This window comes from Physeter macrocephalus, chromosome 17 (assembly GCF_002837175.3).
Source record: "Physeter macrocephalus isolate SW-GA chromosome 17, ASM283717v5, whole genome shotgun sequence".
Classification (NCBI taxonomy): Eukaryota; Metazoa; Chordata; class Mammalia; order Artiodactyla; family Physeteridae; genus Physeter; species Physeter macrocephalus.
The window spans coordinates 10,614,315-10,631,054 of record NC_041230.1 but is presented as its reverse complement, the minus strand read 5'-3'; the positions used below and the strand labels follow the sequence as shown (position 1 = coordinate 10,631,054).

Here is a 16,740-nt window from a genome sequence, read left to right as displayed (position 1 = left end):
TGAGGTGCTCCTATGTTGGGTGCATATATATTTATAATTGTTATATCTTCTTCTTGGATTGATCCCTTGATCATTAAGTAGTGTCCTTCCTTGTCTCTGGTAACATTCTTTATTTTAAAGTCTATTTTATCTGATATGAGAATTGCTACTCCAGCTTTTTTTAAATTTCCATTTGCATGGAATATCTTTTTCCATCCCCGCACTTTCAGTCTGTATGTGTCTCTAGGTCTGAAGTGGGTATCTTGTAGACAGCATATATATGGGTCTTGTTTTTGTATACATTCAGTGATCCTGTGTCTTTTGGTTGGAGCATTTAATCCATTCACGTTTAAGGTAATTATCGATATGTATGTTCCTATGACCATTTTCTTAATTGTTATGGTTTTGTTTTTGTAGGTTCTTTTCTTCTCTTGCGTTTCCTTTCCCATGTTAGGGAATTTTTCGACTATAATCTCTTCAAATATTTTCTAGGGTCCTTTCTCTCTCTCTTCTCCTTCTGGGACCCCTATAATGCGAATCTTGTTGCATTTAATGTTGTCTTAGGCTGTCTTAATTTCTTTTCATTCTTTTTTCTTTATTCTTTTCCATGGCAGTGGATTCTACCATTCTGTCTTCCAGGTCACTTATCCGTTTTTCTGCCTCAGTTATTCTGCTATTGATTCCTTCTGGTGTATTTTTCATTTCAGTTATTGTATTGTTCATCTCTGTTTGTTCTTTAATTCTTCTAGGTGTTTGTTCTTTAATTCTTCTAGGTCTTTGTTAAACATTTCTTGTGTCTTCTCGATCTTTGCCTTCATTCTTTTTCCGAGGTCCTGAATCATCATCACTATCATTATTCTGAATTCTTTTTCTGGAAGGCTGCCTATCTCCACTTCATTTAGTTGTTTTCCTGGGGTTTTATCTTGTTCCTTCATCCGGTACAAAGTCCTCTGCCTTTTCATTGTGTTTATCTTTCTGTGAATGTGGTTCTCCTTCCACAGCCTGCAGAATTGTAGTTCTTCTTGCTTCTGCTGTCTGCCCTCCAAATCAAAAGTGATCAATTGTTAGAATGAATTTAGAAGCAGGGTACAACTGTATGCTGCTAGCTTGGAGGGTCTCCTGCAGAGGTGAGGGGTGGCTGTCGCTCACCGTGTGGACAAGGACACTGGCAGCAGAAATTCTGGGAAGTATTCCTTGGCGTGAGTCCTCTCAGAGTCTGCCATTAGCCCCACCAAAGAACTCCACTCTCTTGGACTCTATAATCAATGGAAATTGATAAGAGGCCAGACAAGAAATTCAGGCAAGGCTTTATTGGGAATTGCACAAGGGAGTGAGAACAAGTAACCAGTTCCCTTGCTCACTCCCTGGGGTGGGGGGTAGGGGCAAGCTGGCCCCTTAAATGGGGTGAGAGTAGGGGCAGAACCATGGGTCAGGCCTGAAGGGTGGCTTAGGTGGTCTGCCCACCTCCTCGGTGGTGCTGTGTGCGGGCATCTTGCACTGTACTCTGCTTTTGCTCCTGGCACCTCAGAAGCGGCAGTCAGGTTTTGGTCTTTTGGGGTCTTGTTGTTGCTTATCTGCTCCAGCTGTGCATGCATGCAGTTACTGCTGGTCCCTTATAGTTTCTTTGTATTCTGTTGCTTGAGGAGACATTTGTCCAGGTGCAAGCTCTGCAGCAAAGGGTTCCAAGTCTTAGGTCCCAGCCACTCTCATGTCTACTTTAGAACGAAGACTCATCACAAGATGGAGAATGTCTTCGGAGTCATCTTGAGAAGAGCCATGCAAAATATATCTTCCAGGTCAGTTCTAACCTGCAAGGCAAATTTGCCTGGTTTGTGACCACAGGAAAAAAGGTGCCCACCTACACTCAAATCAGGGCTCAGTAGCTGCTACCACAAGCTACAGCAATGGAGCTACCTGACACGAACCAAGCACCTCCATGTGTCAGCCATCGTGTTATACTTGGGAGATACAAAGAGGAGTGAGCTATCTAAGAAGCATTTATTAAATGTCTCCTGTTTACCGGGTGCTATAGCAGGTACTGGAGACCCAGTCCCTACAGGTGGAAAAGAGTAGCCTAGAGAAGAAGGAAGCAGCAATCACAGCTAACTCAACCTACCCTGTTCCTGGGGTTTCCCTTGCTAAATTGTCCTAGCTTTAGCTCATCTTCCCCCAGCTCATTGACTCATTCTGTTAGCCACTTTGGTATTCAGAGTGATCTCCCTAAATCACAAATCTGATCACATCACTGCCCTGCCTCAAATCTAGATGCAGCTCTCCATCACCTTGAGGATAAAATCCAAAATCTACACCCAGCATGCCAGGGTTTTCAGAGTCTGCTCCTTGCTTATTTCCAACCACCACCCTCTGTACTTTGTTACAACATACTCAACCACCTGCACTCCCTGAATAGAGGTACTCTCCCACATCACTGACTTTACACATGATGTTCCCCCTGCCTGAAAGTCTCTTCCCTCAAATTTTACTTCTCCTTTAGAGCTTAGCTCTTGAAAAAAGGAGAAAGAAAAAAAAATAGCCTTCTCTTACTGGACTCAACACCTCCACCCTCATCCCAGGATGATTTCGGAGACCCTCCTCTGTTTTCCTATAACATCTCATCTGTCCCTCAATCACAACACTCTGTTCTGTAATTGTTTATTCACTCTTTCTCTCACAAGACTATGAGCTCCTTAAGGGCCACTAGCAGCCTTAGTTTTTATTCCAATTAGTATACCCAGTACTTTATATATGCTTAGTATCTAGTAGACATTCAGGAAACTAAATACTTATTAAGGGATTGAATGAATGACTGAATGAATGAAAAGTACCAAGCATGGCCTAGAATCCAAGTGTGAGACACACGGAAAAATCTTCAATGTAATAAATATTCATTTGTTACCTAAAGTGTAAGTAGTATCTTGCCAAATAGTTAAAAAATCAGAAACAAAGAAGTAGTTTCTATCTTTAAGCTGCTTTCAGAAGAGGGTAAGTAAATATGTACTCAGATAAAGAACAAGGCATAAGGACAATGCAACAGGTGCCATTAAAGTTTAAAAAAGGGCTGCCACCATCTGTTTTCTAGAGTTGCTCTTTCAACCACCCTAGTTATGGTGTCTAGGTAAGAATGAATCTTTTCTACTTAGTTCAGCCAAGTCTGACTAACTTTTCAGTAGGCACTAACAACCGGAATAAGAAAAGGAAAAGTACAAAAGAATTTTTTTAAAAGATAGAAATTGTCAGCCAAGTATAACTGAAGGCTAGCTAGAGAATTTTCACTGGATACCTCGTGCCTTGTCTGAACTTCCTTGGAAAACAGATCCGGCTCCTCAGGCCCCTGACCAGCTCCCCAAGGGATTGGCCTGACTTACTTTTCCCTCCCTTTCATTAACCCCTGGGTGATGCTGTACGTAAACTCTGCTGGTCCTGATCACTGGGGGAGAAAAGCCCTCCTCTCTGTACTCTAGGCTCCTCTCCTGAACTGTAGCCTCACCTGAGGCTACCTGGCAGCAGCTTCCTTTGCCCTACCCCGACATCACTCTAATTTTGAGGTCTTGGAATTTCTTTTGCTGCCTGAAACACACCTTTTCTCCTCTTTTTTGTGAAAAAAACCTCTGTGGAATATATGCCTTAGCCTGATCTTTGTCAAGGATGGTTCTATCCTTTAGGACAGCGGTTCCCAACCTTTTTGGTACCAGGGACTGGTTTCATGGAAGACAATTTTTCCACGGATCGGGATGGAGGGGAATGGTTTCAGGATGATTCAAGTGCATTACATTTATTGTGCACTTTGTTTCTATTATTATTACGTTGTAATATATAATGAAATAACTATACATCTCACCATAATGCAGAATCAGTGGGAGTCCTGAGCTTGTTTTCACTTGCCACTCACTGACAGAGTTTCGATATGACTCTCTAAGCAACTGATTTATTATGGTCTCTGTGCAGTCAAAACTCTCTGCTAATGATAATCTGTATTTGCAGCCGCTCCCCAACACTAGCATCACCTGCTCAACTCCACCTCAGATCATCAGGCGTTAGAGTCTCGTAAGGAGCGTGCAACCTAGATCTCTCGCATGCACAGTTCACAGTAGGGTTCGAGCTCCTATGAGAATCTAATGCCGTCGCTGATCTGAGAGGAGGCGGAGCTCAGGCGGTAATGCGAGGGACGGGGAGTGGCTGTAAATACAGATGGACAAAGTGAGAGAGTGGCATGGACATATATACACTACCAAATGTAAATTAGATAGCTAGTGGGAAGCTGCCGCATAGCACAGGGAGATCACCTCTGTGCTTTGTGACCACCTAGAGGGGTGGGATAGGGAGGGTGGGAGGGAGGGTGACGCAAGAGGGAAGAGATATGGGAACATATGTATATGTATAACTGATTCACTTTGTTGTAAAGCAGAAACTAACACACCATTGTAAAACAGTTATACTCCAATAAAGATGTTAAATAAAAAAATAAAAAAATAAAAAAATAAAAAAATAAAAAAATAAAAAAATAAAAAAATACAGATGGAGCTTCGCTCGCTTGCCCGCCGCTCACCTCCTGCCGTGTTGGCCAGGTTCCTAAAAGGCCACGGACCAGTAGCGGTCCGTGGCCCGGGGGTTGGGGACCCCTGCTTTAGGGTGTCTTAATATTTTTCACCAAGGGCAGTATTGGGGCCAGGCTCCAATGACAGGTTCATCTTCCAGAGGTCTTCCTCATGTCCACCCTTGCCAAAACAATAGAAAACAGCTTCACTCATATAATGCCAATGCAATTACAGATAATTCTAACAAGTTTGGGGAAACAATGTGGCAATATCTGTCAAGAGCCCAAGTAACTCCTTTGACCAAATTATCTGTTCATGTTCAGAAATAAAGCCTAGGGAAATAACTAGAATGCAAAACAAATTTAATGCAAAGAAGTTTACCATAGCAGTATTTAAAAGAGAAAAAAATTGGAAATAACCCAGATGTCCAACAATAGGGAGATTATTATGTTGTGAATCATTCATTAATCTAATGTTATACACTCATTTTTAAATGTTTGTTAAAATTTAAATAACATGAAAAAAATCATAACAAGTGAAAAAAAATCAGTAAAGTTATATACATAGTGTGATCTCAGTAAATAGAAAAATGGGCAAAGAAAAGTCTAAACACATCCATGTCTCCAGGTGGTGTGATGAGGAAAATCTTTACCTTTACAAAGTTTCTATAATAAACATGTATTGCTTTTACAATCAGCAAAAAAAATTATTTTTTCTTAAATATATGCTCTATTGTGGACTCAAATTAGTACAGTACCCAATGCCTAGTGGGAACTTAACACATATGAGGTGAATTAATTAATTAATGGAAGAAGTGAGCTCCTACTTGCTGCCTGAGGAACATGGAGCAGGGAAAGGTAACTGCACGTAGTATGAGGATGCCTAGTTTCGAGACACTGAGAAATTATGGCCTCTCCTCACCCAGAAAATGGAGGGAGCACTGCTTAATTCCCCTCAGGAGACTCTGGTGCGAAGGAAAGGAGATAATGCCTGTGAAATTATTTTGTAAACTCTACACAACATCTAAGGACAAACAATAAGGGACTACTGTTATTTTGCCCTTCTCGGTTTACTGCAGAAGGGGAACGATATAAACCTGAAGCCCACCGAATAATCACTCCTTTCCCAGAACAGTTTACCAGTTTCCCCACTTCCCCAGGTGCCCCAAGAGTGAGTGTCTCCGGGGGAGGCATCTTGCAGGACTCAGATTGGTATAGAGTTAGAATGTCAAGGGTACCTAAAACATACAGTAAGACCTTCCCTACCTACACCTGGAGTCTCTTTCAAGAGGCAATAACAAGCTTCATGCCTGGAAATGCACTGGCTTCCTAAATAATACCTCTACCTCCAGTGTTCCCTTCCAACCAATTCTGCACTTTATCACCAAAATAATCTTCCTGTATCATTGAATCATGGACTCCTTTACAATCACATGGTCCAAACTCCTTCCTTTAAAGATGAGGGGTCTAAGGCCCAGAGAGGTTAAAAGAATAAGTCACTGAATCAAGGTCCTAATATCAATGTCACTGCCATCCTCAAAAGCCTTCAGATAAATTCCAAACTCCTTAGCATAACATTCAAAGCCTTCACACCCCACTCCAACCTACCTATTGAACCTCCTCCTCCTCTAATCTCCCCCACAGACGCTTGAATCCAACTGGTTTCTTCTCCATCCCTTGCACTTACGCTACCTGGCCTCATCTCAGATATTTTCCTGGAATGTCCCCCCACCTCCCTCTCCAACCTTTCCACACATGTAAGGTTCACTTGCTCAGGAAGACTTCCCTGACCAGCTTAGCCCATAGGGCATCTCTCCTACCTTTGAACTCCCAAAGCTCTTCACTGTCCGTTACACCTGTTGGCCTGTGTTTAATTACATGCAATCCTGACCCTCTGGTTTCTATGTTCACCTGTCTTATTACCCCTCCCTCCACCCAGACTAAAACCTTCTTAAAGGCAAGGGTTGTGTTTTATGTTTCTCCACATTCCCAGTCACTATACCTACCTGTGACTGAGAACATTTACTGAGCGCCTACTGTATGGAAGCTGCTATTCTAGGTACTTTGTTTAATGGTATTTCATTTGATCCTCACAATTTTTCTAAAAATGTGAAAACTGAGGCTCAGAGAAGATGAATAAACAGCCAAGGTCACACAACTAAGAAGTGGCAGAGCCATGAAGGGAATCCAGGTCCCCCAGCCTCGAAAAGCCCTTAGTCATAAACCACATTGCCCCTAACCCAGCTGGCACTTTGCGAGGATGGGTGGGCTGGAACTGCTCACTGCTGACCGAGCCAGTCCCAGGCCAGGTGGGGAGCCAAGGTACACACGACAAGAAACATAGCAAGCTTGATACACCTCTCCTCTGAGCGCACATTGCGTTTCCCAGGGTCCTCGCAGGGTCCCCTGAGCTTCATGGTATTAACCCTTCACCCTCTGCCCATCCAGGCAGTAGCCCCACTCTGTTTCACAGGTAGTTCATCTGGGAGCCCTGACCAAATGCGTAAGATGGCAGGAAATGAAAAGCCAAATTCCTCGGAAAGCAGAGTCAGAAAAGTGATTCTTGAGCAGCTGGTTCCCTGGGAGAGAGCCCCTCCCTACGGCCACCTAGTCTCAGCTCCTGTGTTTTCCTTTCGGGGCCTGTCAGACAACTTTGGGATTGCAGGGATAAGACTTTGCCAAAAGCCCTGTCTAACAGAGTGGGTTGGAAGAAGCCCTGACACTGTGCGAACCCCAGATTGGCAGGAAGCCCTGTGTCTCTCCTGCCTTGCCCTGATCCAGGACCACATCTTCCACATGCCCATGTGGAAGCAGGTTTCTCCCCTGCGGTGGTAACAGCTATCATTTACTGAGTGCCTACTGTGTGGCAAGCACTATACCCAGGGCTTTAAATGTTCTTCTCAATTAATTCTTGTTAATGTTCTGTGAGCTACACAATCTACTGCAGTAGTTAAACACAGGCCCTGGGGTCGGACTGTCCAAACTCAGAATCCCAGCTCCACCACTGACAAGTTACATTAACTTGGACCTGTTAACTTTTCTGTGCCTCAATTTCTTACCTGACAAATGACAGCTACCCTACTAACTAATTCCTAGAAATGTATGAGGATTAACTCAATTAAGTGTAAAGTGCTCAATACATATTGGCTACGATAATAACTATTACGTGGGCATCGTCCGCATTTTACGGATGTAGCAACTGATTCGTAGAGCTTAAGTCACTTGCCAAGGGCACACAGTTAATGAAGGACAAAGCATGGATTTAAATCCAGGCCTGGTCTACCTGTTTCCAGAGGCACATGGACATCTGATACATCCCAGTGCGTGAAACCTCTCTCTGTCTCTCTCTCCCTGTCTGTGTCTCTATCTCTGTCTCTGTCTCTTGGTAAACTGTCCTTAGGGAGCAGCTGGGTGGTGAAAGAGACACAGTAGGACCCAGGTTTTAATTAAGTTCCTAGAGTCATCTTGGAGAAGTAGAAATGTGCAAGGCCCAGAGCCAATCCTAGGAATGTGGGGTCTGGAAAACTTTCACTCACCCTACCCCAGTGATTTTACACAAGTACATCAGGCTAAAGTGAATATCCAAGACAGTATTGAAGGGGAAAAGAAGTCACATGAGGGCACCGTGAAGCCTTAGCAGAGTGGATTTTCAGTGGAGAGGGGAAGTCCTACCCAAGTTGACTCGGTGCCTCGGTATGGTCAAGGGTATATGAGCTTGGTATGGGAGCCTCAGGAAAAAAAATTGGCACCAGTTCCTCTGAGCATTTTGTGCATCTTTCTCTCTACCCCACCCTTAGCTACATACAGCCCATCCTCCTGTTCTGAACAGGTAAAGAAAGTGCAGTTCCCTAGAGACAATTCCACAAGGCCTCAAACTGCCCTGACTTCTCACTGCTATTGCTCTTTTTTATTTTTTTAACATTTATTTTATTTATTGATTTATTTGTTTACATTTTATTTATTTATTTATCTGGTTTCGCTGGGTCTTAGTTGCGGCAGGCAGGCTCCTTAGTTGTGGCATGCGAACTCAGTTGCGGCATGCAAACTCTTAGTTGTGGCATGCATGTGGGATCAGTTCCCTGACCAGGGATTGAACCCAGACCCCTGCAATGGGAGTGCGGAGTCTTAACCACTGTGCCACCGGGGAAGTCCCACTGCTATTGTTCTTAACAGGGGCTAACAAATCCTGTTTCCAGGTCCCCAAGGAACGAACACTCATTCTCCATCTCTGGCAATGCTTGTGGCAGGCTCTCGTGGCTCGAGGAGCCGAGAGACAAGCTGAGGGACAATTGAAGTGCCATCCCCACCACATTACCTACCACAGCATCTCGTAAGGAGTCCAGTTTCCTACTTCCTGAGGTCACTGTGCTGCTGAAAAGGGGAGTTAGAAAGGACAAGGAGCTGGGCTCCTGCTCCAGGAGAATGGTCTTCTCCATCAGCCGCTCCAGCATTTGACCTCATCAGTCTGGTTCTGAGAGTCCCCAAAGGCTTCCTAGTGAGACACATTTGGGAACCGTGGCAATTAGGCCCAGAAAGCCTTGTTCAAGAAAAGACCAACTACTAGCTCCTGAGGACAGGGACTGAATTACATTTAGCTTTGAATATTCAGCACCTGGCAGTTGGTAGGTAGGTGACAGTATCAGTGAAATTAAGTTGTTTTAAAGGTCGGAATGCCTAAATATAGGTTAGAAACACGCCACAAATGTGGCCTGTTTCCTGTTTGTCAGTGTGCCTCTAACCTTCCCAGAACAGGATGACTCCTCTGTCACAGAAGCTCTCAAATCCTCTGGGTCCTACTCACAAATCCATGGGTGGTAATGGCTAAATATTCAACATCTAATTTCGGAGAGCCGACCTCAGACTGTTCAAGAAGGCCTGGTGTTTCATCCTCCACTCCCCACACCCCCACACATTACACAAGCAAGAAAAAAACAAAGTGAATTTCAGACCACTTTAAGGAACTTTCTGACACCTTTTTAATCAGTCCTCTGACAACACAAGCGACCGGTATGTTGAGTAAAAAGCAGAAACGTAAAGAGCAAGCCCAGCTCCTGAATCACGTCTTCTCTCCGCCACTGCCGTTGACCCCACACTCTGCCCCACATGCACACACCCAGGTACATGTAATCCTCTCCTCTCCTGCTCATTCACAGCACCCGCCCTCAGCTCTTAAGTGGCAGCAACACAGAAGACATTAGGACTCCACACGGGTTCACATATGTGATATGCAGACCCCCAGACAACATTAAGAATATTGATTCACCATACATGAATGCTGGGGGCTGGAGCATGCACGTGTGTCCCCCTGAGCCGAATGTGTTTTGTCAGGTTCTGTGGGGAAGGAGAAAAACATGAAGTAGAGGAGCTGGTGGCTGTGAAATGAATTTTCTGCTATATGCTTCAGGGAACCACAGGCAGGAAAGAAACAGCCAGGAAAGTTAGCAGTCACAGCCCCTCCAGAAACTGAATGTCACGCTCAGGGGTAGGTTGAGGAGGCAATGGGAGAACAGGAAGGGAAGTCATATCACCCCAAAACAGGAGAACTCTCAGAAATGGCAGGAAACCTATCGACTAGGCCCTGCTTCCCCAGGGCCAGGGGGGCTCCTGGCTCCACAGACTCTCCTCCCCACACCCACAGTGGACATCTTCAGGCCACCGAGACACAGGGCTGTGCAAGAAGAGGCACAAACAGAACTCACAACCTGCTCGTTTGGTGGGACGCAGGCGCGTGAGACCAAAAGAAAAGAAGCATTCAGGGCTCTGCCACACTTTCCCTGGCCTCCCTGCTACTAATCACAGAAACAGAACTTAAGAGCAAAGATGATCTCACCCAAATCCAACAATTTCCAGATAAGCAACTCAAGTCCAGAGTGAGCAAGTGACTTGCTCATGGTAATAAAGGAAACTGGTCGCTTAGTTGACTCTGACTCAGAACCAGCTCTCCTCACTCCCAGCCCAGGGCCCCGCCCCACCTCTGGATGTCCCCAAGGACCCAGTGTGTGAACATCCCCCAAACGGAACTCTATAAACTCTCAGTCGTCCTCACTCAGGGTAGGGAGTGTAACTGGATCAGCCCTCCAAGCGTGCAGTGGCTGGTTCATACTTCCTCCTGTTTATCTGCACTGCCTGGCTCAGGGCCCTGAGGGAGACTAACCCTCCATTTCAGAAAAGATGGGGAGCACGCAGACCTCTGTGTGGGTGACAGGATCTCCACTTCACATGCCAGGCTTCAACTCCACCCCGCCAACCCACCCCGCTGCTCTCAGCATGTCCCCGCTCCTCATGGGGTGAAGCAGCTGAACCTCATGGAAAGCTCCACCTCCACATCGAGGGTGGCCGGCCCTGAGAGGAACCACAGTGCAACTGCGGTTAAAGTGTTTATAGCACACTGCCTGGCCTGCAGTAAGCACACGATGTTTGCTGACTATTAGTTGTTCTGTTAGTACATGACTAGTGGTACTAGTTGTCAATTGTACTGTAATTATTAGCAAGCAGGCTGAATTTGTTGGCTGTTAGGAGTTCATATTGCAATATGTACATATAAAACTCATTACTCCCAAGAAATTGACAGGTCAAGTAATTTTTCAGCAAAAAGTAGCCTTCCAAGGAGGTTTCTAGACCTAGTAGCCTAGATACTAGCTTCATCCTTCTAAGATACTTCTTCCCCTCTGCCCTCCCAGTCTCACCCCTCCCTCTTCTGCCCGTGGACATGGTGCTCTCAACAAAACCTTACATTCACATTGTGCTCTGTGCTTCATAATGAATGTTACGGTGCTTTATAGTGTGTTTTGAGTGCCTGCCCTTCTCTCCCATCTTCTCCACAAGTCCTTCCTTTCCTCCTCCCCTCTCCACCTCCCCCCTCGTCGACTAACAGCTCCCATTTTCCACAAGACTTACAGGCGGTTAGGATGTGACCCCAGGTTAAGAATATCTTATCTGACCAAAACCCTGAAAAGTCACCCCTATCACAGAGAAAAGGTTGATGAAGAGTAGAACTCAGCCCTGGGCCCTGGACGAGGAGACCAGGCCGAGCAGTACGGCACAGGCATAGACTCTGGGCTTGCTCCCTCTTCTCCACCTTGGCCTCTACCACTCACTCACTGCAGCCCCAGCTTCCCTGTAGACCTCTCCCCACTGCCCATACAGTATTTCCACCCGTACAGTCCACAGGCATCTTATCTAAACATATCCAAATCTGAGTTAGCATCTCAGTCCCTAGGCAACCACCCCTCATCCTTCTCTCAGGGCTCATGACATCTGATCACCCAAGAGCCCAAACTGGACGCAGCTGCCACTCGTCTTCAGGCCTCCTCCTCACCACCCTCTCCTCTCTGGTCACTCACCAAGGCCTGCCAATTCTTCACAAAGCTCTCCTGTCCCCTGCTCTCCCACTACAGATCTCAGACTCTCACGGGGACTTCTCCACAGCCACAGTTCTCCCAACATAACAGCTGCCAGAGAGCAGGCCCTGAAACGCAGATCTGACCAGGTCACTTCCACTTAAAAACGCTGGTAGTTGGCTTCCCTGGTGGCGCAGTGGTTAAGAATCCACCTGCCAATGCAGGGGACACGGGTTCGATCCCTGGTCCGGGAAGATCCCACATGCCACAGAGCTACTAAGCCCGTGCGCCACAACTACTGAGCCTGAGCTCTGGAGCCCGCGAGCCACAACTACTGAGCCCGCGTGCCACAACTACTGAAGCCCTCGCGCCTAGAGCCCGTGCTCCACAACAGGAGAGGCCACCGCAATGAGAGGCCAGCGCACCACAGCAGAGAGTAGTCCCTGCTCACCGCAACTGGAGAGAGACCACGCGCAGCAACGAAGACCCAATGCAGCCAAAAATAAATTAATTAAAATTTTTAAAAAACAACAACAAAAAAACCTCTGGTAGCTCCTTACTCATGAGACTCCAAACTCCTTGGCTGTTCCTCATCAAGACTTTCACTGTTTCATACAACCCTACCCCTCCTGCCATCAAAAAGGGCCCCAAATAAGACCAGGCCAAAAACACCCACCCCGTTCACTCTATCCAAAAAACCCAGCAACCGGTTACATGATACCTGGGAGTGGGTCCCCTCTCATACAGGCATTAGTCAAATTTATTTTATCTGATGGTAGATCCTTGGGCCCCGAAGGGATGATACAGATTTCAATGAGGAAGAGGAAAGAAAATGCATGGGAGGGCGTTCAAGCTGTAGGGCTTGAGTTCATCTAGTCAAATCTCCTCATTTTGCAGCAGGCAAAGGAAAGGTCTAGAAGAGTAAATCTACGAATTCAAGGTCAGAGCTTAGTCACCAGCCCCAGGACGCAGGTTCCCTGGCCCACAATTCTGCTTCTTCTGCCAACAGGCCTAGAAATCTTTCCCAAGCACAACTGTCTGGGATCCCCACAACCCTCCCCATTCCCTGGATGCAAATCAGGACCCCCTACCACACCACACAAGCCTGCAGATTCTAAGATGACCTGGAAGAAACAGAACAGGAAAGCTCAAACTGTGACACCAGTTCAGGGTGGAACTCCTGGGGACACACACAAGGGCCTTTGACTATAGGGAAAAAATAGGCCTATTGTTTTGATGGGCAGAACCAAACCACAGCAGATCAAGGAAACCAGTTCTATGCCCAGAGATCAGCACTTGGCCCGAAAATGTCGGAGTGGAGAAGCGGGAAACGAGAAAGAAACACATACTTTAAGAAAATAAGGGCATTACAACAGTTCTTACCCCTGGTTTTTGTTCTTTACTGTTTTGTTTTTCTTTTCTCACATAGGCCTCTGAGTCTCCTAGGGTCTAGGAGGGCCAGGAAAAGGAGTGGTTCCCTGGAAGGCAGAGGGCTCGGGATGAGATCTGATGGCTCCATTATGACACTGTTAACAGAGAAGAAAGCTACTCCATCATCTCCCTAATTACAAGAAAAACAAAAAACAAAAAACAAAAAACCAACTCTATCCCTCAACAAAGGAAACGTACCCTCCTGCAAAATACAGGGGACTCATTTGGAAACTGCCCACCTGCCCACCTCAGTAGTGCAAGAAACAGCAGGAGGGAAACGCAGAAAAGCCTGAGCCTTAAACAACAACTATTTCACGAGCACATCCTCCGCAGCCACCAAGTCTGAAGCTACTTGATATGATTTCAAATTGCCAGAATGTCTTGTTTCGCGCCCTAAGCCATCTCTGACCATATTCCTTGACGCCTAGAGATTCATTCCTTTGGGTCTGATCCTTTGAAGTGATTGAACATTTAGAATGAAGAACAAAGTCTCGTGCTCAGCCCCAGACAAAGTCTATCATTCCTCCCTTCCTGCCCTGGCACAAGCTGTTCCTCTACGTGTAACCTCCTTCCTTCTCCTGCCTTTGGCCTCAGCAAACTCAAATGGCATGCTCTCTCAGAGAGCGGGAGGGGGCTCCACAGGCAGATGAGTAGTGGTTCCCTCTCCATGCTCCCACAGTTCATTGAACGTACCCCTATTTATAACATCATAAAGTAATGATATTTAATTTTTTATTTTTGACAATTAAGATACAGTATGAAAAGATAAAGCATCACCCATATTCCATTTTCTACCCATAATCTAGACTTAATCATTGTTTAACAATCTGGCATATTTCTTCCTGTCGCCTTTTCTGGGTGGCAAACTGTAACCTCCTGGAATGCAATGACAATAAACTCTTTCCCCTGTTCCTACAGTTCTGGAGGTTAGAAGTCCAAAATGGGTGTCACTGGACTAAAATCAAGGTGTTGGCAGGATGGCATTCCTTCTGGAGAGCCAAGGAGTGAATCCACTCCCTTACCTGATTCAGTTTCTAGAAGCCACCCACATTCCTTCGTGCTCAGCCCCCTTCATCTGCAAAGCCAGTGATGGCTGGTGGAGTCTTTCTCATGCTGCATCATTCTGACCCTGACTCTCCTGCCTCCCTCTGTCACTTATGAGGATTCCTGTGATGACATCGGGTCCACCTGGATAATCCAGGATACTCTCCCCGTCTCAAGACCCTGAACTTCATCACATCTGCAAAGTCCCTTCTCCCAAATAAAGTAACATTCACAGGTTCCAGGGATTAGGATGCGGACATTTGGGGAGGACCATTATCTGCTTAAACTTTACCCACACCCAAAACTTGCTTTGCCTTCCTCCTCTTTCACTTTCTCCTTTTTTTTAAATTTAATTAAAAAAAATTTTTTTTCAGTTATACATATACACGTACCTATTCTTTTTCAAATTCTTTTCTCAATTAGGTTGTTACATAATACTGAGCAGAGTTCCCTGTGCTATACAGTTGGTACTTGTTGGTTATCCATTTTATTATTTTTTCTTCTTTTAATTTATTTATTTGGTTGCACTGTGTCTTAGCTGCTGCAGGCAGGCTCCTTAGTTGTGGCTCACAGGCTCCTTAGTTGTGGCTCTCTGGCTCCTTACTTGTGGCACATGTGCTCCTTAGTTGCAGCTTGCTGGCTCCTTAGTTGCGGCACGTGGGTTCCTTAGTTGTGGCAGCCAGGCTCCTTAGTTGCGGCTCGCAGGCTCCTTAGTTGTAGCATGCAAACTCTTAGTTGCGGCACACGAGATCTAGTTCCCTGACTGGGGATCAAACCCGGTCCCCCTGCATTGGGAGCTCGGAGTCTTAATCACTGCACCACCAGGGAAATCCCTGGTTATCCATTTTAAATATAGCAGTGTATATATGACAATCCAAACTCCCTAACTATGCCCCCCCACCCTTCCCCCCGATAACCATAAGATCATTCTCTAAGCCCGTGAGTCTGTGTCTGTTTTGTAAATAAGTTCATTTATATCATTTTTTTTAGATTTCTCATATAAGTGATATCATATGATATTTCTTTCTCTGTCTGACTTACTTCACTCAATATGACAATCTCTAGGTCCATCCATGTTGCTGCAAATGGCATTATTTCATTCTCTTTAATGGCTGAGTAATATTCCACTGTATAAACGTACCACATCTTCTTTATCCCTTCTTCTGTCAATGGACATTTAGGTTGCTTCCATGTCTTGGCTATTGTAAACAGCGCTGAAATGAACATTGGGGTGCACCTATCCTTTTGGACCATGTTTTTCTCCAGGTATATGCCCAGGAGTGGGATTGCAGGATCATATGGTAGCTCTACTTTGAGTTTCTCAAGGAACCTCCATACTGTTCTCCACAGTGGCTGCACCAATTTACATTCCCACCAACAGTATAGGAGGGTTCCCTTCTCTCCACACCCTCTCCAGCATTGTTTGTGGATTTTTTGATGATAGCCATTCTGACTGGTGCAAGGTGATATCTCATTGTCGTTTTGATTTGCATTTCTCTAATAATTAGCGATGTTGAACATCTTTTCATGTGCCTCTTGGCCATCTGTATATCTTCTTTGGAGAAATGTCTGTTTAGGTCTTCTGCTCATTTTTTTGATTGGGCTGTTTGTTTTGATGATATTAAGTTGCATGAGCTGTTTGTAAATTTTGGAGATTAATCCCTTGTCAGTCACATCATTTGCAAATATTTTCTCCCATTCTGTGGGTTGTCTTTTCATTTTGTTTATGGTTTCCTTTGCTGTGCAAAAAGCTTTTGAGTTTAACTAGGTCCCATTTGCTTATTTTTGTTTTTATTTCCATTATTCTGGGAGACAGATCAAAAAAGATATTGCTGCAATTTATGTCAGAGAGTGTTCTGCCTATGTTTTCCTCTAGGAGTTTTATAGTGACCAGTCTCACATTTAGGTTGTTAATTCATTTTGAGTTTATTTTTGTGTATGGTGTTAAAGAATGTCCTAATTTCATATTTTTAACTGTAGCTGTCCAGTTTTCCCAGCACCATTTATTGAAGAGACTGTCTTTCCTCCATTATATAATGTTGCCTTCTTTGTCACAAATTAATTCACCATAGGTCTGTGGTTTATTTCTGGGCTTTCTATCCTGTTCCATTGATTTATATTTCTATTTTTGTGCAGTACCATACTGTTTTTATTTTTTAAGATTTTTTTTTTTATGTGGACCATTTTTAAAGTCTTTTATTGAATTTGCTACAATATTGCTTCTGTTCTATGCCTCGGTTTTTTGGCCACAAGGTCAGGTGAGATCCTAGTTCCCGGACCAGGGATTGAACCCGCACCCCCTGCACTGGAAGGTGAAGTCCTAACCACTGGACCGCCAGGGAAGTCCCAGTACCATACTGTTTTGATGACTATAGGTTTGTAGTATAGTCTGAAGTCAGGGAACCTGATTCC

General features: G+C 45.0%; 1 long non-coding RNA gene across 3 annotated transcripts in view; it reads right to left on the bottom strand.

Annotated features, from left to right (window-relative positions):
- Positions 1–421: 421 nt before the first annotated feature.
- Positions 422–16,740, bottom strand: part of LOC114483996 (uncharacterized) — a 67,316-nt gene continuing 50,997 nt past the window's right edge. For 2 of the 3 annotated variants that reach the window (XR_003676413.2, XR_003676415.2), the window contains exons 4-5: positions 4,526–4,694; positions 422–1,787 (exon numbers count right to left, since the gene is read on the bottom strand). This is a non-coding gene — a long non-coding RNA (uncharacterized lncRNA). Of the gene's footprint in view, positions 1,788–4,525; positions 4,695–13,243; positions 13,380–16,740 lie in introns of those variants that run through there. The other variant, XR_003676414.2, reaches the window with a different exon arrangement.